Source organism: Canis aureus, chromosome 32, assembly GCF_053574225.1.
Source record: "Canis aureus isolate CA01 chromosome 32, VMU_Caureus_v.1.0, whole genome shotgun sequence".
Lineage (NCBI taxonomy): Eukaryota > Metazoa > Chordata > Mammalia > Carnivora > Canidae > Canis > Canis aureus.
Genome location: NC_135642.1, coordinates 16,359,281 through 16,379,805, shown reverse-complemented (window position 1 = coordinate 16,379,805; position 20,525 = coordinate 16,359,281). Strand labels below are relative to the sequence as shown.

At 41.5% G+C, this 20,525-nt stretch overlaps 1 long non-coding RNA gene and 2 other non-coding genes across 27 annotated transcripts in view; all 3 read right to left on the bottom strand.

Moving 5' to 3' along the window:
* Positions 1–20,509, bottom strand: part of LOC144303146 (uncharacterized) — a 137,425-nt gene extending 116,916 nt beyond the window's left edge. For 7 of the 25 annotated variants that reach the window (XR_013370142.1, XR_013370140.1, XR_013370146.1 and 4 more), the window contains exons 1-3: positions 20,282–20,507; positions 15,369–15,655; positions 6,218–6,403 (exon numbers count right to left, since the gene is read on the bottom strand). This is a non-coding gene — a long non-coding RNA (uncharacterized LOC144303146). Of the gene's footprint in view, positions 1–6,217; positions 6,404–15,368; positions 15,656–20,281 lie in introns of all 25 variants that reach the window. The other 18 variants (XR_013370144.1, XR_013370135.1, XR_013370137.1 and 15 more) reach the window with 11 other exon arrangements.
* Positions 11,772–11,875, bottom strand: LOC144303695 (U6 spliceosomal RNA). The gene has a single exon (XR_013370674.1). It is a non-coding gene; the product is annotated as a U6 spliceosomal RNA (small nuclear RNA).
* TRNAH-GUG (transfer RNA histidin (anticodon GUG)) lies at positions 19,892–19,963 on the bottom strand. Its single transcript has one exon. It is a non-coding gene; the product is annotated as a tRNA-His (tRNA).
* Positions 20,510–20,525: the final 16 nt, after the last annotated feature.

Sequence of the window (20,525 nt, the reverse complement as noted above, 5' to 3'; positions counted from 1 at the left end):
TTAAGAACAATAACTTTAGCAAAATCTATTAACATTCTAATCCTAGAATATCAAGTTGAAACTAGACCTCTCTGGTTAAAATTTTAAATAAAAAAAGAAAGCCATAAAGGGTATTGCAAAGGAAAAGAGAAAACAAACTCTCACACTCTTTTAAACCAATTAAGCAGCAGAGCATAGAGGTATGAGAAATCATGGTCTTGGTATCTTGCTTGGCCAGGGTTCTTGTTAATACTACCTAGCTCTTTGCTTTACATGACATTACAATTTGAGGGTTAGTAACTGTTCTATCTGAAAGCTGAATCGAGAAGAAATCTGTCTGATAAATGGTGAATCATAATACCTTGGCCAATCATAATACCTTCACTTTCTGTTAAGTATGTACCCATTAATAAATTCTCTAAGTATGTGTATGGGACCCTTTTCAGATATGTACTAACAATAACCTTCTCTCATGCTTACTGCTTGCAGCCTCAACCGATAGAGCATGAAAGAGTAAAGGCATTAAGCCATGCTAGGTGAACAGAACATTAGTGGGTACTATAGGTTAGGCTTAGCAGCAAAAGTGTTCATGCATTTTTGCAATGACTTTATTCATAGGATGTGAAAACTCAACTAAGTGAGACAAAGCTATGGAAACTCCCAGGGCCTGCAGTACTAGCATTTAGCAGTTAGAATGGAAAGCTTAGGATGACTTTCAGAAAGTCCATCTGCAGTGCTGTTGACACTGTGACCCTGGTTGATTTTTTTTTAATTTATTTATTCACAAGAGACAGAGAGAGGCAGAGATACAGGCAGAGGGAGGAGAAGCAGGCTCCATGCAGGGAGCCCAATGTGGAACTCGATCCCAGGACTCCAGCACGGAGCTACCCAGGTGTTAATCTTTTCTTCTCTAGCTTAAGAATGACTGAGTCTGAAAAGCATAAGATTATCAATGAGCCAAAGTAGAAAGCCAAATAGGAGCTAGAAAACCACGGAAGGCAAGAGAAAAGTCAACCGGGTGGAGGCCAGTAAAGTTACAATGGAGGCAGAGACTCCATGAAACTGGGGATGACCAATTCTGAGAACCATCAGCCCAGATAGAGTAAGAAGGGAACCTAAACCAGAGCATGGCCAGGTGCTTAATGCTGAATTGGGATTATCACCTTAGAAAAGAAAGCTTTCTCCACAGAATACCCAAATCTCTGTTTCATGTGTCCATTTCAGACAAGAGAAAAAAATCAGATCTTTTTCACACTAACAGTGGAGATCCAATGCCAAAGGTCCATGAAGACAGTAAGGTGATACATTCAATTGGCCCGTCAATTCACCCTCAACTTCTTCCTTCCAGAACTCTTATCTCTCAGAGTTAGAGATAGCATTAGTTCTGACAGGCAATAATACAGTGGCCTTTTTAAGCCAAGTCCTAAATTCTTTGTTAAGCAAACGTTTCCCCTGATTTCTAGTACACAGTCAGTGATGATCATGGGCTTCCTATGTTGATACAATTTGCTCCTGTTTATACATTCTTTTAACAATTTCAGTAGGAATTTGAGGACAGAAAAGCTCTAGCTTCCTTAGCTGCAGATAGCAGACTCAGGCCCTAATGAGAAAAAAAGTGGAGGAGGAAAAAGAGCTTCTACCAAGGATGCACTGCCTAAAATTCTTCACTTGGGATTTGTATTCACATGTAACATAGTCAAGCCTGAGATGTTCTTCCAAACCTCATTCCAGGGAACTTGTATAGCTCACACCCACCCACCTATCTTGCTATGCCCACCCACCCCTGCCAGGCTTACCACCACCCTCCCAGGAAGTCAGAACAAGTGCTCTGACAGGACAGCCAGAAGAGACAAACAGACTTAATAGAAGCAGTTGGAGAGCTAGGAGGAAAAGTGAAAAAGAGATATAACCCATAAGGAGGAAAGATCAATGATATTCAATGATACATAAAATCAGGTGGCATGATAAATGAGAAGATGCTAGATGTGGCAGTGAAGAAGCAACTGGTTCTGTGTGAGTGAACTGTTTACATGAGAGCCAAGGACCATACCAAGTGCTAATGAATTTTCAGAGCAACTGGACTTGTTCTTCAGAGCAACCTCATGGTGGGAATGATTTCCATAAGAATATGCAAAAACAAAATACAAAAATCAACTGTGTTTCTGTGTACCAAAAAATGAAGTTTAATGAAAGATATTTTAAGATATAATTTTTAAAATAGTTTATCTTCTAAGATTTTTTTTCTGTCTCTCCCATCTATCCTCTCTTTCTAGGACTCCAATTATATGTATACTAGGCCACTTGATGATATCCCAGGAATTCTAATACTGTTCTCTCTCTTTCAGTCTTTCCCCTGCTCTGTGTTTTATTTTGGATAATTTCTATTGCTATGTCTTCAAGTTTACTAATCTTTTCTTCTGCAATGTTTAAGTTGCTATTCATCCCATTCAATGTACTTTCTTTCCAGATGTTGTATTTTCAATTCTAGAAGTTCAATTTCAAACTTTTTTTTTTTACAGTTGTTTAAACTGTCTACAGGCTAGATGACACACAGAAGGCCTTCCTGCCCTGCTCCTGTCTCACCCCCCAGAAAGATTCCATTCTCCTCTGTGATGTCCTCAGCCATCTGTCAGACAGACAGAAAGCCTCTCCAGCAGCCCAGAAACCCAGTTGAAACAAACCCACCAAAACATTCATTATTCACAATTCAAATGCACAGTACTTCCTAGAGCTGTTACACAGCAGGCACTTGATAGATACTTGTTGGAGAGTCAATAATGAAGAACAACTCAATACGCAAAAAAAAAAAAAAAAAAAAAAAATCCAGGGCAGCCCAGGAGGCTCAGCAGTTTAGTGCCACCTTCAGCCCAGGGCATGATCCTGGGGACCAGGGATTGAGTCCTGCATTGGGCTTCCTGCATGTTTCTCCCTCTGCCTGTCTCTCTGCCTCTCTGAGTCTCTCATGAATAAATAAATAAAATATTTTTTTAAAAATCCAAATAAAAAATGGGTAGAGGGCTTGAATAGACATTTTTCCAAAGAAGATAAATGGACAATAGACACATAAAAAGATGCATAACATGACTAATCATCAGGGAAATGCAGATCAGAACCACAATGAGATATCATCTCACATCTCTCAGAATGGCTACAATCAAAAAGACTAGAAAGAACAAGTGTTGATGAGGATATGGAGAAAAAGGAATGTTCATGCATTGTTGGTGGGAATGCAAACTGGTGTAGCCACTGTGGAAAACAGTATAGAGTTTCCTCAAAGAATTAAAAATAGAAATACCATATGATCCAGTAATTCTACTACTGGGTATTTACCCAAAAAATAGAAAACACTAATTTGAAGGGATACACACACCCCTATGTTTACTGCAGTATTATTTACAATAGCCAAGATATAGAAGCAGCCCAAGTACCCATAAATAAATCAATGGATAAAGAAGATGTAACATATATATATATATATATATATATATATATACACACACACACATGTGTTTATACATACACATATAAACACACATATGCATATATATACACACATGTCTTTTTTTTAAAGATTTATTTATTTATGATAGACATAGAGAGAGAGAGAGAGAGAGAGAGAGGCAGAGACACAGGAGGAGGGAGAAGCAGGCCCACGCCGGGAGCCTGATGTGGGACTCGATCCCGGGACTCCAGGATCGCGCCCTGGGCCAAAGGCAGACGCTAAACCGCTGAGCCACCCAGGGGTCCCCAACACATGTCTTTCTATATATGTATATACCTACCATGAGATATTACTCCACCATAAAAAAGAATGAGATCTTGCCATTTGTGACAACATGGATGGACCTAAAGTGAAATAAGTCAGAGAAAGACAAATACCATATGCTCTCACTTTTAAATGGAATATAAAAAAAATGAGCAAACAAACAAACAAAGCAGGAATAGACACATAAATGCAGAGAACAAATTGATAGTTGCCAAAGGAGAGGGGATGGGAGGGATGGGCAAAATGAGTAAGGGGAGTGGGAGGTATAGGCTTCCCGTTATGGAATGAATAAGTCATAGAGATGAAAGTTACAGCATAGGGAATATAGTCAGTGGTATTATAATAGTCTTGTATGGTGAAAGATGAGAGCTACACTTGTGGTGAACATAGCATAACATATGGAGTTGTCAAATCACTATGTTGTACACCTGAAACTAACATTGTGTGTCAACTATACTTCAAATTTTAAAAATGGAAACATTTAAAAAAAATAATGAAGATAGAAGAAATCATGCTGTAAGGAAAGGAGCTGGATAGCTCTGAACATCTTTCAGGCACTCTTGAAATCTTCCCACATGGGTGACCCCTACTGAACTCTTAAGGTTGGGTCTGAAAGTGTTAATATAGTACTCATGTCATTTAGCCACCTCTGGAGAAAATGTTTAAAATGAAGGAGTTATATTAAGAGGAAAGGCCAAGAGACTGAAAATCCAACTTTCTAATCATTGGCTGAGCTATTGAGTGATTGTATTATCTTGTTATCAGCTATGGAAGAGAACAGATCTAGAAATTATCCTGCTTCCAAGAGAATTATTGAAGAAATCCAAGTACTGACGAGGAGTATTTGGAGGCCCTCCTGTTCCTCTCTTACTCAATTCCATCTCAAGTCCGTGGTGCAAGCCAGGGTCATAAACTAGCTGTTACCTGGGGGTTTAGAGCAGATTATCTTGCAGAATCATACAGATTTTTAGAGCAAAATGGACCTTCAAGATCTTCCTACTAACCACAACTACACTGATTGTAGACAATCCAAATCATGAAGCCACAGGCAGTCACCTGATGGGTATGGCATAAGGACCCTGTGCTCTCCTGTCTCTGCACTCTGCTGCCTCTGCACTCAGGCTTTCAGTGAACTTAACAGCCTATGACGCCTCCCACTTCATGGAGAGGACATCCAGTTTCTCTCTCTAACCCTGACTTTAAGACACTCCTGTCTTCCCAAAATCCTAAAGGTCATTTTCTTTTTTTTTTTTTTTCTAAAGGTCATTTTCATTTAGATGACTCACTGATGTCCCAGAACCACCATGTTCTATGTAAGAACCTCCTGTATCTTAGATGCTACACTCTCCCGATTCCCCTCTGTTACCCCCTAGGTAAAGCACTCCTTATACTTGCTTCTCTCTTCCTGTATCTGCCCCCCAAACCCCACTATTGGCACTTTCCTTCATTTGGCCTTGTGTCAGAGCTAAGCATGTGTTAGAGCTAGGAGCAGAGCTTGTGTTAGAGCTAGGGCCTTAAGGCCATCTCACCAGAGGGGAAGTTCCTTGAAGGAAGATCTTGTGAGGGAGAAAAAGAGATGTGGAGTAGGGTACAGAGGGACACATTTAAAGACCTATTTCTTCAACATCACAATCTTGGATAGGGTTGACCCTGAATACCAAGCCATCTGAGTTACTGCAGGCAGTTTAAATGTCAGGTTTAGGGCAGCCTGGGTGGCTCAGCGGTTTACGCACATGCCTTTGGTCCAGGGTATGATCCTCGAGTCCTGGGATCAAGTCGCATGTTGGGCTCCCTGCACGGAGCCTGCTGTGTCTCTGCCTCTCTCTCTGTGTATATCATGAATAAATAAATAAAATCTTTATAAATAAATAAATAAATAAATAAATAAATAAATACATTTTTAAGATGGCAGGTTTAAAGGGGAGGTGACAAGTGTTTTGCAGGGATGCCATTATTTTTTAATGTCTTATGTATCCAATCATAGTTAATTTTTTTGAAATGCTCGCCATTTCTCCTGGCATTCTGATGCTTTTTAAATTTTGCTGGCAAGAATTTTAAGGTCTTTTTCTCTCGCACTTTGGCCCACATGCAGTTTCTTACTGCAGTGAGACACTGAATGTGTGAAGAGTGTGGAGAGAGGGGAGAGAGATGATAAATGTCCCTCCAGGCTGCAGTGCTGGGCATGGCCAGTACAATGGCCACATACCAGATAACCTCTTCTTTCAGGAAAGAGTTCTAAAAATACCAAATTGAAAGATCAACCAAATACCATCTGACCACAGAGAGTGGGACTATGGTAAATACTAAGGGCTTATACTTCTCTGTCCTGGCATTAGGGATTTCTATCTTCTCTCCCATCCTCTGCTTCTACATCCTGTTTGTACTTTCTCTATCTCTCTGACTCTCCCTCCCTCTCTCTTCTCTGTCTCTCCCTCAAACCCCTTCCTTCCTTTCTCTGCCTCTCCTACTTACACTTTGTAGTGCTCTGCCTGAGATGTGATGGAGAGAAGTCTGGGAAGACAGCCTCCAGAACATCTGTGGGGCCCACCATGGTCCTTGCAGAGTGGAGCTGATGACTGAGGCAAACAGTGCTGAACGCATGTGCATTAGAGAGCAGGTAGGTGAGCAGTCATGGCCTGGTAATGGGGATGGACAAGGCTGTGGAGAACCCAGAGAAGCCCCATGAGAGTGTCCTCTAGACAATGAGCATCAACAATCTTCTACAATTAGTCTTATAGGCTGCAGATTCAAATCTTTATTTTCTGTTTGCTTAACTTCGTAGGAGATTTTTGCGCCCTGGGTTCTGGTTAGAAAAGCCTGACCTGGGATCCCTGGGTGGCGCAGCGGTTTAGCGCCTGCCTTTGGCCCACGGCGCGATCCTGGAGACCCGGGATCGAATCCCACATCGGGCTCCCAGTGCTTGGAGCCTGCTTCTCCCTCTGCCTTTGTCTCTGCCTCTCTCTCTCTCTGTGACTATCATAAATAAAAAATAAAAAAAATACTTAAAAAAAAGAAAAGCCTGACCTCTAGTATTCCTTATTGATTTATGATTGGCTAATTATTTTCCATGGCTAAATTGTACAGTGGACGAATTCTAAAAAAGTTGGTGTTGGCCTCCCAGTCCTGACCCTCCCCCTAAATGCTCTAATCTGACTAAAGTCTACCCTTGTTTGGAAAATAAGTTATAAGGAAGTAATCTTTGGTCTCTGTTATTAAGCATTTCCGGGTTTTTCTCTCTTGGGTTTTTTTACTTTTTTTTTTTTAAGATTTTATTTATTTATTCACTCACGAAAGACACACAGAGAGAGGGAGAGAGGCAGAGAGGCAGAGACACAGGCAGAGGGAAAAGCAGGCTCCATGCAGGGAGCCTGACATGGGACTCAATCCTGGGAATCCCCGGGACTCGATCCTGGGACTCGATCCTGGGACTCGATCCTGGGACTCCAGAATCACACCCCGGGCCAAAGGCAGGCACTTAACCCTTGAGCCACCCAGGGATCCCCTGGGGTTTTTAACTTTTAAGGCAGGTTTAAAAATACTAGGAATCAGAGGCTCTTTGGGCAAAATGACCTCATGACATGGGGGAAGGTAGAATATTTAACTTCCATAAACCTCAATTTCCACTTCTGCAAAATGGAAGTGGTGATAAGCATATCTGCCTACAAGACTGAGACTGATTAAATTAGAACCAAAGTGAAAGGAGGGGAAAAGACATTTGTATAAACAGTAAAGTGCTCCAAGAAGTGTAAATCACTTAGCATACTGCCTGGTGCAAATTAAGTGTTCACTTGGTGGTGGCTATCGTGTCCTACACCAGTAACATAGCAGGAATTACTGGAGCATCTTAGAGCAGGACGTAGAAGGCGGCAGGAGAATAGAGAGAAAGAAATGGAGCAATATGGTGATTGCTGGGGAGTCATGCAAAGAGCAGAGCTTCTATTTACTTTAGTCTATGCAATTTTGACTATTACCAAAAAAAAGGCTTTCAGAAACTTGACTTTGTTTCTAAACAAGAAAAATGTACACTTTTCAAAGCACAATTTCATTTTTTTACTGACACGAGTCTCAAGGAGACTTCACTCATTAGTTTACAGATTTCCTGTAACTAAAATATCCTCCCATTTATTTGATATAAGAATTGAAACAAAATATTAAGTCTGATTTTTAACAAATTTGAAGTAGCAAGTTCTTTTCTGAAACCTTATTTCTTTTTACCAAGAGCCAGTTGTTCCCTTAAGGGGAATGAACAATATGTCTGCAACATCGACTATCTTATGGAGACAGATGTCCTTATAAGAGAAAGGCAGAGGGAGGCTGGAGACACAGTAGAGACGAAGCAATATGAGTACTGAGGCAGAGATGGAATTAGGCAAGCCACAATCCAAGGAATATCTGGAGTCACCAAAAGCTGAAAGAGGCAAGGAAGGATTCTCCCCCAGGGTCTTTGGAGAGTGCAATTCTGAGAACACTTTGGTTTTGGACTTCTGGCCCCCAGAACTGTGTGAAAACAAAATTCTGTTTTAAACCACTTGTTTATGGCCATTTGTTACAGTAGCCTTAGGAAGTGAAAACAAGTGCCCAAAGGACAAGAGTAGGCTGGCACCCAAGTCTCTGGACTCCCTCAGTCATATGTTTATTTCCCTACCACCGTTTCATACCCTCTAAATTCTGATCTTAACAGAGATGTGAAAAAAATTCACACTCTTTACTGCTGAAAAGATAACTTCTTAGATGGAAGCAATGAAGAATATTGCAGGTGCTGCTGCTTCTATGAGTTGATGCCTAGTCCATCCAACAACTAAGCTTTTGGGCAACAACAAAATCTTAGTTGTATGGAAAGTGATATATCCAACTAAGATTGGTATTAAACATTAGGGAATCATTCTAAGATCTGGAGGAGAGAACTGATAAAATATAGCCAAAAAGATAAGCCAGTTGATTCCAACAAAATACAGAAAATAGGTAACTCACAAAGTCTATATGCAATCAACAGAATTTACTGAGCATACAGTATGTGCCAGGCAGTTGGGACGCCTGGCTGGCTCAGTTGGTAGAGCATGTGACTCTTGATCTTGGGGTCATGAGTTCAAGCCCCATGTTGGGTGTAGAGCTTATTTAAAGAGTAATAATAATGATAGTAGTAGTAATAAAAATGTGTCCACAAATCCTTTAAAAAAGAAAAAAGTTTCTGGATCTGGTAAGCAGAGTTCTTACTTGAGGTACCACAGTGGAGAATACACCACATAGCTCTTGTTTTCTCCTCCAGATCCCCTTTCCATCTCTCTCATCCTGCTCTGACTAGTGTGAGCTACATCACCAGGCTGCCTCAGTCTCTGGGTTCCAATTGGGCTCAGCCATTGGGAACCACTGACAGGAGATTGGATACCTTTCTGTCTATTTCATCAACTACCCCAGTGCTTGTTCAGTGGACTCATAAACAAAATGGCCAGGATGGCAGAGACGAAGTTATGTATAGGCTCTACAATAGGGACTTCTCATCAAGGTGAATCTGGCCTCTCCTACTGGTGATTGCTGAATCTACCAAGAACAGAGACCAATGTTGAGTCCATAGTATGGCATCGATCTTCAGGGGCACTAGCCAGTTACCTGATAACAGGTTGATTATGTTGTCCCACCATGGAAGAGGAAGCAATTCCTCAATGAACTTAATGCTTATTCTGGATATGGTGTCCCTTTATAGTTTGATGTTCCATAGTAAAAGTTAAGGGAAGACTATAGCAATACCATTCTGTCAGGACCACTAATGGTTCATATACCTAAGAGTAAAGGCTTGAGATATCAGATAAAGAACCGGTTGATCACCAATTAAGAAAAAAAATCTTAGTAGATAAGCATATTTTTCCTTGGTTTATTCTGCATATATTTATACTTCTTAGTTTCTTTCTTCTTCTTCTCTTTTCCCTTCCTGTGCTTGTCCATTTAGGATGAGTTGATGACAGTTAACCTTATATTTTGTTTTTAGATTTCAGGATATCAAGGTGGGGGGGGATGGCGGATCGTGACTGAGAAAGAAAAAGGATGACCATCAGAAAAACAAGAAAAATGACTGATAAGACTTTGGGTCTCCCCTTTTAAGGGGAGATGGTAAGGCATCTTTGTAAGAGAGATAGTTACAGCACATTAGGTGTAAGCATTATATTGTCACTATCATTGTTTGGAAGCTAAATGTGAGTAAAATGGTATGTATGGATACTGAGTACCTAAAATAACGAACTGCACTAGATTGTCTACTGGCAACTCAGCATTCCACTTCTGTGATCCCCCGAGATTTAGGAATTCTGGAAAATGTTTCTTAGAATCCCTCGACAACTGTTTTTTCCATGTTAGATTCCACAAATGAGAGGTACTTGTGTGACATTTGGAGAACAGAAGAGAGGTAGCTAGCTTCTTCAAGACTATTCAGACTTTAGTACAACATCCATTCATGATCAAAACCCTCTGCAAAGTAGGTCTAGAGGAAACATACGTCAACATAATAAAGGCCTTATATGAAAAACCCACAGGTAACATCATACTCCATGGTGAAAAATTGAGAGCTTTCCCCCTAAGGTCGGAACAAGATTCTCTCCACTTTTATTCAACATAATATTGGAAGTCCTAGCCATAGCAATCAGACAACATAAGAAATAAAAGGCATCCAAATTGGTAATGAAGAAGTAAAACTCTATTTGTAGATGACTCTGTGTCTATAGAAAACCATAAAGCCTCCACCAAAAACATACCAGAATGCATAAATGTATTCAGTAAGGTCACTGGATACAAAAATCAATGCACAGAAATTGGTTGCATTCCTATACACTAATAATGAAGCAGCAAAAAAGTCAAATTCAGGAAACAATCCCACTTATAATTATGGTCAAAACAACAAAATATCTAGGAATAAACTTAAAGAGGTGAAAGACCTATACTCTAAAAAACTATAATACATTGATGAAAGAAATTCAAGACAAGGCAAAGAAATGGAAAGACATTCAATGCCCATGGGATGGAAGAACAAATATTGTTAAAATGTCTATACTACCCAAAGGAATCTACAGATTTAATGCAATCCCTATCAAAATACCAACAGCCTTTTTCACAGATCTAGAATAAATAATCCTGGGATCCCTGGGTAGCACAGCGGTTTAGCGCCTGCCTTTGGCCCAGGGCACAATCCTGGAGACCCGGGATCGAATCCCATGTCGGGCTCCCAGTGCATGGAGCCTGCTTCTCCCTCTGCCTATGTCTCTGCCTCTCTCTCTCTCTCTCTGTGTGACTATCATAAATAAGTAAAAATTAAAAAAAAAATAGAATAAATAATCCTAAAGACTGGATGGAACCACATGACCTCGAATAGCCAAAGCAATCTTGAAAAAAGAAAAACAGGGCAGCCCAGATGGCTCAGCAGTTTAGCGCCACCTTTGGCCCAGGGCCTGATCCTGGAGACCTGAGATCAAGTCCCACATCAGGCTCCCTGCATGGAGCCTGCTTCTCCCTCTGCCTGTGTCTCTGTCTTTCTCTGTGTGTGTCTCTCATAAATAAATAAATAAAATCTTTAAAAAGAAAAACAAAACTGGAGGTATCACAATTTCCAGACTTCAGGTTATCCAAAGTGGTAGCAATTAAAACAGTATGGTACCAGCATAAAAAATAGAGCAAGAGAATATAATAGAAAACCAGAAATAAAACACAATTATATAGTCAATTTAATATTTGACAAAGGAGGAAAGAATATACAATGTGAAAAAGAGTCTCTTCAACAAATAGTGTTGGGAAAACTGGGGGGCTACCTGCAAAAAAAAGAAAGAAAGAAAGAAAGAAAGAAAGAAAGAAAGAAAGAAAGAAAGAAAGAAAGAAACTGGGCCATACAAAAAAAATAAACTCAAAATGGATTAAACATCTAAATGTGAGACCTGAAATCATAAAAACTCTTGAAGACAGCACAGGCAGTAATTTCTCTGACATTGGCTGTAGAAACACTTTTCTAGATAATGTCTCCTGAGGCAAGAGAAACAAAAGCAAAAATAAACTATTGGGACTATACATTAATTTATGCGTCATCCTTGCACAGGAGCCATGCTAATCTCTGCATTGTTCCAATTTTAATATATGTGCTGCCAAAGTAAGCCCACTATTGGGGCCATATCAAAATAAAGTTTCTAAACAGTGAAGGAAACAAAAAAACTAAAAAGCACCCTCCCGAATGGGAGAAGATATGTGTAAATGACATATCCAAAAAAGGATTAGTATCCAAAATATATAAAGCAAGGAAAAGAGAGACCAAGAAACAGACTCAACTATAGAGAACAAACTGAAGATTACTAGGTGGGTGGGGGTGGGTGAGATAGGTGATGGGGATTAAAGAGTACACTTACCATAATGAAAAAAAAAAAAAAAAAAAAAAACCTATTCAAACTTTCCCTAACACTCTTCTCAAAGCTCTTCTAGTGTTTTCCCAGTTCCAAACCCTCTTTCATATTTAGGTTTTTATATTATGGCAGTGCCCCACTTCTAGGTAATAAAATCTGTATTAATTATCTATCACAGTATAACAAATTACCTGAAATTTTAGCAGCTTTAGATGATGAACACTGATTATCTCACAGTTTCTTAACTCAGGCATTTGGAAGTGACTTAACTGAGTGGTTTGGGTTCAGAGTCTCTCATGAAATTGTTAAAATGTCAGCCAGAGTACAGGCATCTGAAGGTTTGACTGAGGCTAGAGGATCTGCTTTCAAGATGGCTCACTCACAAAGCTATTGGTCAAAGATTTCATTTTCTTGTTTTTAAGATTTTATGCATTTATTCATGAGAGAGAGGCAGAGACAAGGCAGAGAGAGAAGCAGGAGCCCAATGTGGGACTCGATCCTGGGACTCCAGGATCACTCCCTGGGCTGAAGGCAGATGCTTAACCACTGAGCCACCCAGGCATCCCCAAAGATCTCATTTTCTTGATGATTGTTAGCAGGAGTCCTCAGTTCCTCAACTCATGGATCTCTCCATGGTGTTGCTTGGGCATTCTCAAGACATAGAAGCTGGCTTCCTCTGGAGCTAGTGATCTGTAAGTGCCAAAGGGAGGCTGCCCCCAAGGTGGGCCACTTTGGCATGAACATTATTTTGAATTAAAAACAATTAAAACCCAGTAGATTCAGGAAAAGCTCTTTATGTCCTCTTCAAATGCCTGCTTGTACAAGGAAGAGGGCTATTAACAGATTCTTCTCTACCTAAGTAACTTATCTACATCATAGGGCAACCTTTGTTTTCCAAACATCTCCTCTCACCTTCCTACTAATGGTCCTGTCTCCCTTGTATTCTCAGACCTTACCCCTCCCTTAGCTCATATAAGCCTCATGTTGCCTCACTGTCTGCAATTTCCATGTGTGTGTAGTTCTCATACAAGCACTATTTTTTTATAAATTTATTTTTTATTGCTGTTCAATTTGCCAACATATAGAATAACACCCAGTGCTCATCCCGTCAAGTGCCCACCTCAGTGCCTGTCACCCAGTCACCCCCACCCCCCGCCCACCTCCCCTTCCACCACCCCTAGTTCGTTTCCCAGAGTTAGGAGTCTTTCATGTTCTGTCTCCCTTTCTGATATTTCCCACTCATTTTTTCTCCTTTTCCCTTAAGTTCGGCATCAATATGGTGACCTCCTGGGAGCGGGGGACCACCAGGTTGCCTAAGGAGGGGTGAACCGGCCCAGATCAGAAATGGAGCAAGTCAAGACTCCCGTGCTGATCGTATAAACACTATTAAATTTGATTTTCTCCTATTAATCTGTCTTATGTCAATTTAATTCTTAGTTCAGGTAGAAGGACCTTATAGGGCAAATTATTCCTCTCTGACAGATCCAATAGAGAGCGCAAAGGGGAAGCCACAATGTACTTATGACTTCATCTCAGAAATGACACACCATCCCTTCTACTTTATTCATTTGAAGATGTCACTAAGTCTAGCCCTCACTCCAGGGAGAGAAAGGAAGCTCTATGATCGGGAAGGTAGGAGCATCAAAAGACTTGTGAACATATTTTAAAACTACAAGTTCTCTTGAAGCATTTGATCTAAAGAGATTTAGGGAGGAAAGGAATTCTTAGCCATTTTGATGATACAGTAAGAAAGTCATCCAGACTCAGGATGAGGCCAGTCAACCAAAGGGTAGTCATGACGCAAGTATTTTGACTCTGAAATTTAGGAGAAATTGGGGAAACAGTTAAGTCAGTTTTTTGCAATTTTTACATGTATCTCTCCCTTCTAATTTAAAATTACATTTGAAAATTGCATACTCTGTCATCATATCAGATTCTCAATATCAGCAATGACATTAGGGCAACACAGATACATCTATTTTCATAGTATTTGAACTACCATGACTCCAAAAAGTATTCTACCCTTGATATTAGAGCTTCCTCTCAAACCTCCCATCCATTTCCTTCATCCAACATGTCCATCCCCTCTACCTGTGAGTTGAAGAGCCTCTAAGCTTATTGCTCTCTGATCACACACCTATGGGTGTGATGTGAGGAAAGAGCTCCTCCTTCACCCCCAGATTAGTCCCCAAGCCCCAAACTCAACAACCAGAACCAGAAGGTGAAATTCTCTTCCATCTCTCCTCTGAACTAAGACTTTGTCAGTAAGGACACCTGGGTGGCTCAGTGGTTGAGCATCTGCCTTTGGTTCAGGCCCTGGCCCAGGGGTCCTGGGATCGAGCCAGTCCCGCATCAGGCTCCCCACAGGGTGCTGCTTCTCCCTCTGCCTAGGTCTGCCTTTCTCTCTGTGTCTTTCATGAATAAATAAAATGTTTTTTAAAAAAGACTTTGCCAGTAATTACCCATTTGTACGTCGTCTTTCTAAAATACAGATATGATTATGTTCCTCTTCTGCTTAAAAATGGAGACTTAAATAGTCCCCAATACCTATAACAAAGTCTATAAATGGCCTTCAGGAAATTTGTGAATTCCTGACATTTTTGTCATAGATCCATCATTTGAAGAACAAGCCTATGGCTTCAAATGGATCCCCCAAACAGTAAGTTACCACAAAATGTTAAGAACCACTAGCCTCCATGAAAAAAGACCTGACTTGACAAGGGGCAAGTGAATCATCACAATTTGGCTCCACCCCTCCTCTCCTTTCCATATCTTATGTCACAGCTATGACTTGTCTTTCCCTATGCTCTTTGTATATTCATGCTTCCTTGCCTTTGTTTCTGCCTTTCTCTCTGCCTAGGCTATCTTTTCCTCTTTTCTGCCAGGAAAATTACTATGCATGCCTTGTAACCCAGCTCAAATGTCATATCCTGGGGGAATGAATGATCTAAGCTGTAATGCATTTTGTATATACTTCTAACATAATTGTAATTGTTTCTTCACTCTTCTGATTAACCCTGGACTGAAATGATCATCTCAGAGTAAGAATGAGTCTTATTCAAATTTATATCGCCAAAGCCTAACATAGATCATACTAGGGCCTACTGTTTGTTGGGTGGGTGAATGGGTGTTAGCTTTGTAGTGTACTTTTAGATTTTACTGACTAGTAAAATTTAAAAAATAATTTTGGAGATCAACATAGGATTGCCAGTTAATTTTCCAAGTAAAGACTGTAGAAAAAAAATATCACTTACCTTATCACGTTATAAAAGAAAAGTCACTTTAAAACCTCAAAAGTTTGAAGGATATAATCTCAGCCTAGAAGACAGTCCTTTGAATTAAATACATTTAGCCTTTTGAAGAGCTTATTTTTCTCTCATCCCATGATGAAAAATTCCTGTTTATCATTTCTAGAATAATGTTTGGAAATCACTGATTTAGACCTTTACTTCTGAGAGATGGCTCCTGCATTCTTCTTCAGGAATGAGTTTCAGGCCTCATGACAAGAATAGTCCTTCAGGATCTCTCCATGGATTTATTTCTACAGGAACAGAGAAAAATACCTGGAAATAAGAGACCAACTAATGCATGTGTACTAGGGGCATATCTCAGTTAAAAATTCAAGAATGCAAGAAGTGCAACTTTATCTCTTTTTCTTAAATTTATTTTCTATTCAAATATGTTCCACTGGGTAACAAATATAATCTTAATTCAGGGTCCCTCTCCTTTTCTTTCCCTGAGGGTTGCATCTTTGATCCAGGGGACTGATTTAGTGCACAAAAGATCCTAAGCACTGATGAGATTATGATGTCTCATGTGTAATTGAAAAAAATTAAGTATTTATAGCTCGTTATTTCCCAACAAAGTTCTGGGGTCTTCTTCTCTCTCTCCTGAAATTATCACTTCAGTGCTTTATATTCTTTTAAAAAACTCTCTTACGTTTTTGGGTAGATGATTTGTTTTTCTGGTGTCCTTGGTAAATTCTTGGCCTACCAGTGAGGCCATCTGGTTCTGCTCATTGCCCTTAACATTCAATTGGATATATTTTATTTTATCGTGGGTCCATGCAGATCACCAGAATCATCCTCACCCTGCCTACCCAAGACTGCCTCAGATCTGAAGGCTCTTTATGCCCCCCATGAGCCGTTCAGGGTCAGAATTTATCTCCTCAGTGTAAAACTTTGATCCCCTTTAAAATGCAACACTTGTTATTATTAGCCATCATACTTCGCACAAAGGAGCCGAGGAGCAGAGGGAATAGGAGGATGGAAAATAGGCAGAAAACAGGAGAACACTATATCACATTATTTTCTGTTGGCTCAAATTCTATTTATTTTTTGTTTAGCTTTCTTTTCTGCACTAGACCATAGGTCTATGAGAACACACATCTACCTCATTCATTATTATTGCCCCAGAACCTAGAACAGTGCCTGGCACAAAGTAGGCCCTCCATAAATATTGTTGATGTAATGAATGAGAATAATGAGATAGGAACAACACAAAGAGGTTGAAGAGAGAGTGAGGGGGCTGGAAGTGCTAAAAATAAACTTCAATTCTTTTACAATTCTGGTGGAAGTTTATATCAGTTTTCTCTTGAAAAGTTTTGTTCCACTGAAGTAAGAAATGGCTCTTCCTTCTATCATTTTGTGGGGGGTGGGGGGGGGGGAAAGCGAGAATCTTAAGCAAGCTCCTCATAGGAGGAGGGGCTCCATCTTAGGACCCTGAGATCCTGTCCTGCGCTGAAATCGAGTCCCATGTTTAACCAAATAAGCCATCTAGGCCCCCCCTCTTGTGTTTTCTGATTGTTGCCTCTGGGCTAGTTGTTTCTCCTAGCTGGAAAACTAAACTATTTGGGCCAGGAGTATCAGTATATACCATTGCAGCTCTCCAGGATGCAAAGCACTTTAAGTGCTAAAAGATGATAGTTTACTAAATGAATGAATGAATGAATGAATGAATGAATGAAACTTGAGTCCTGAATAGCCAGAGAATCTCTGGGCAATAGGTTCCCTGTTGGGGGTTAAATCCAAAGTGGGTCTTGAAAGCAGCACCTCCTAGTAGAAGTACATGGGTGCTACTTCCTCCTTAGATGCCCCCAAATATGGGCCTCTTGGTGACTCCTCTCAGAGCTCCATCTTTTCATCCTCAAAATCTTAATGTTACTCCCCTAGATGAGGCCCAATAGACTCTGACAGGTCCCTTCTAGTAACCCTGAGTACTGGCAAGGTAAATAATGAAGGGCTTCACTCCAACCAAGTGGTTCTAGAAAACAGCAGCACCTTCTCAGACTTGACTGTGCAAGTGAATCACCGGGGGAGGATCTTGTTAAAATGAAGATTCTGATCTAGTAGTTCTGGGCTGTGAACAAGATTCTAATTTTGAAGCACCTCCAGGAGCTACCAAGGCTGTTGGTCCAATCTGTACCACACCTCTGTGGTGGCCAGCAGTTATAACAGTAGCTCCCAGAGGCACCAGATGTGACCAGGAAGCCATGGCATTGGCTGTTTATGCAAACACTCTGAAGCTCATAAATTACAGTTGTCCCCTTCAAGTCAACACACTGGGGGCGCCTGGATGGCTCAGTTGGCTAAGCTTCTGCCTTGGGCTCAGGTCATGATCCTGGGGTCCTGGGACCAAGCTCCGCATCCAGCTCCCTGCTCAACAGGGAGCTTGTTTCTCTCTCTCATGCTTTCATCCCCTGCTCTCTCTCAAATAAATAAATAAAATTTTAAAAATAGTACTGTATGTTAACTATACTGTAATTAAAAAAAAACTTAAAAGTAATGCTTAACAAAAAAGTCAACACTCTGATACCAAAAAATAGTTTGCTGGAATGTTACCTAAACCATTTTTGGAATCGCTATTGAAGCTTGTTACACCTTAAAAACTCAGTGCAACTGGGTGGCTCAGTGGTTGAGTGTCTGCCTTTGACTCAGGACATGATCCTGGGGTCTAGGATCAAGTCCCACATCAGGCTCCTTGTGGGGAGCCTGCTTCTCCCTCTTCCTGTGTGTGTCTCTGCCTCTCTCTTTGTGTCTCCCATGAATAAATAATAAAATCTTAAAAAAAAAAAAAACTCAGTGGTGACATCTTTTGAAGATGGATTTAAAAGCAGTAAAAAAAAAAACATTTCAAAGTAAAATATTGAGACTATAAATATTGAGATGGATTAACTTATATGGCTTATAAATTAGCCCTGAAGGTAATCCCCAAACAAGAGTTCCAAAAATATCTGGGGCAGCTAATTGGAGTAAGTGGAATGTCTACTTGGAAATACACCATTTAGATGCCTAAGTACCACTGCCTTCCTTTTTAAGGTGTTGATTTAATTATATCCTTTTTAAGGGGTTGATTTCATTATTAGTTTAAGTAAACCTAGATAGGGCTTAGTAAGTGGCAGGCACTGTTACTTTACAAATATTCATTTCATTTTCATAATAAGCCTGCTTTATTCCCATTTTACAAATGAGAAAACTGAGGCACAGAGACATTAGGTGGCTTACCTAACATCACCCCACTAATTAATGCAAAAGTCAGTATTCAAACCTAGGGAGTCTGCTTCCAGGTGGCACCAGCTTAATTATTAAACTATGCTAACCTTACTTAGGGTTAGGAGTAGCCCAAAAAAAGAGTGTTAGCTACTAGAGTCCATCAGAAAGAAAAGGAAAAAATTAAGTGACTTATAGTGGAGACTGAAAGCCAAAAACAAAGCAACGACAACAACAACAAAAAATCCAACCCAAACAGAAACAGCTGGAGCTGGAATGTGTGAACAGAGGTTTTACACCTCCTGCCTCTTTTCCCAGTTCTGATACATAGAAGAGACCTCAAGGTGGTAGGGATAGCAAGTTCTCAGGCTGACCTTTCGCTATTTTATTCTCTCATGCTCTGAGCTGTCCTGTTTTGTGGCTTTAAACCCATCACATTTAGGGAACTGGGAGCAGGGAGACCCTAGGAAATTACAGCCCACAGTAGTATCTTGCTTTTTACATGCTATTCAGTGAGACTTTGCCAATGGATTGTGGGTAAAGAGGGCACAGCCCCACCAAAATGTCCATCTCTTCCAGGAATGCTTCCTGACTTGCTTTGCCACCCCCACGATCCCTGAGAGGAGCTAGAGAGGCTCATTCCTCACTCAACCCTCTCTCATTCCTTCCCTGACAGTGACACAAGCCGCCAGCAGCCACCCAAGAGTCAAATCTAAACCTCACTTCCAATTTGCCTGATGCTGAATGACAGATCCGAATTTGTTGAGCTTGGATTTTTTTTTTTTAAGTGCACAAAAAATAAACTAACAAATAAAACGTGCTTTAAATCTGAGGTGGATTAGGGAAAGAAAAAAAAAAAAAAACCCTGCAGGAGGAAAACACCCTCTCACCTAGGAGGTTGTAGAAGTGGGGGCCACAAGCCTATCATTAACACCCCTCACAGTGGCTCTCTAACCCTTAATAAATGTTTGCCATCTGTTCCTATAACCCCTACACTCAAAAGTATTGACGTTTTAGCAGGGCGAGGCTTTTCTGAGGACCTGGTGTACGAGCCGATCACTGACAGTGAGCAAATGAGCTAAGAGAAAGTACCACACAGGAATACGTCCTAAAACAAACACGCCGCGGGGAAGGTGCAGGTGGGGGGCTTCACTTGTGTCCACTTTGGCCGCACTGTATAATTTCGGCCCTAACCTACAATGAAGGGGGCAGTCGGGGCACAGCCGCAGGGAGGCCATGTGGCTCCCCGAATCTAAAAAGGCGCCCTTGCCGTGCCATTGTTCCCACAATGCCGTGACTCGGATTCGAACCGAGGTTGCTGCGGCCACAACGCAGAGTACTAACCACTATACGATCACGGCGAGCTACCGGGACGCCACGAGGCTCGCGCTCCCGAGTGTGGGCCTTCTGGTCTCCCGGGCCGCCGCCTTAGCCTTCCCGTGCCGCCCCGGGCCAGCCACGCCTAGCCTGGCCCTCGCGCCGACCCCGAAGCCAAGCGGGGACGCCATGGACTCCCCCTCGGGTCTCTGTCGGTCGTGCGCACGGGTCGTAAAAAGAAGGACCTGAAAACGCTTTGCAAACCGAAGGATTCCTACGAGGCTGGGACTCAGCCGTGGCCGGGACGGAGGTGATGACCCGGGGTCGCCCGGACGGGGGGGGGGGGTCCCTCTTGCACCCACCTTGCCCCGGCGCTCACGCAGTCTGAGCGGACTCTGGCTGGGAACGGGGCCGTCTCCAGAATTCTACCACAAGAAAGAAAAATCGGTTCCGCCCCACCCCCGCAACGTCCCTAAGGCTCGGGGGTGAGGGGGCAGAGAGAGCCGCGGCGCAGCCTCCAAACTGGCGGAGCGGCGGGATCTGGGCCGCGCAGCGCGTCTGCGCGCACGCGAGAGGCAGACTTGGAGAGCGGCGGGAGCCGAGGAT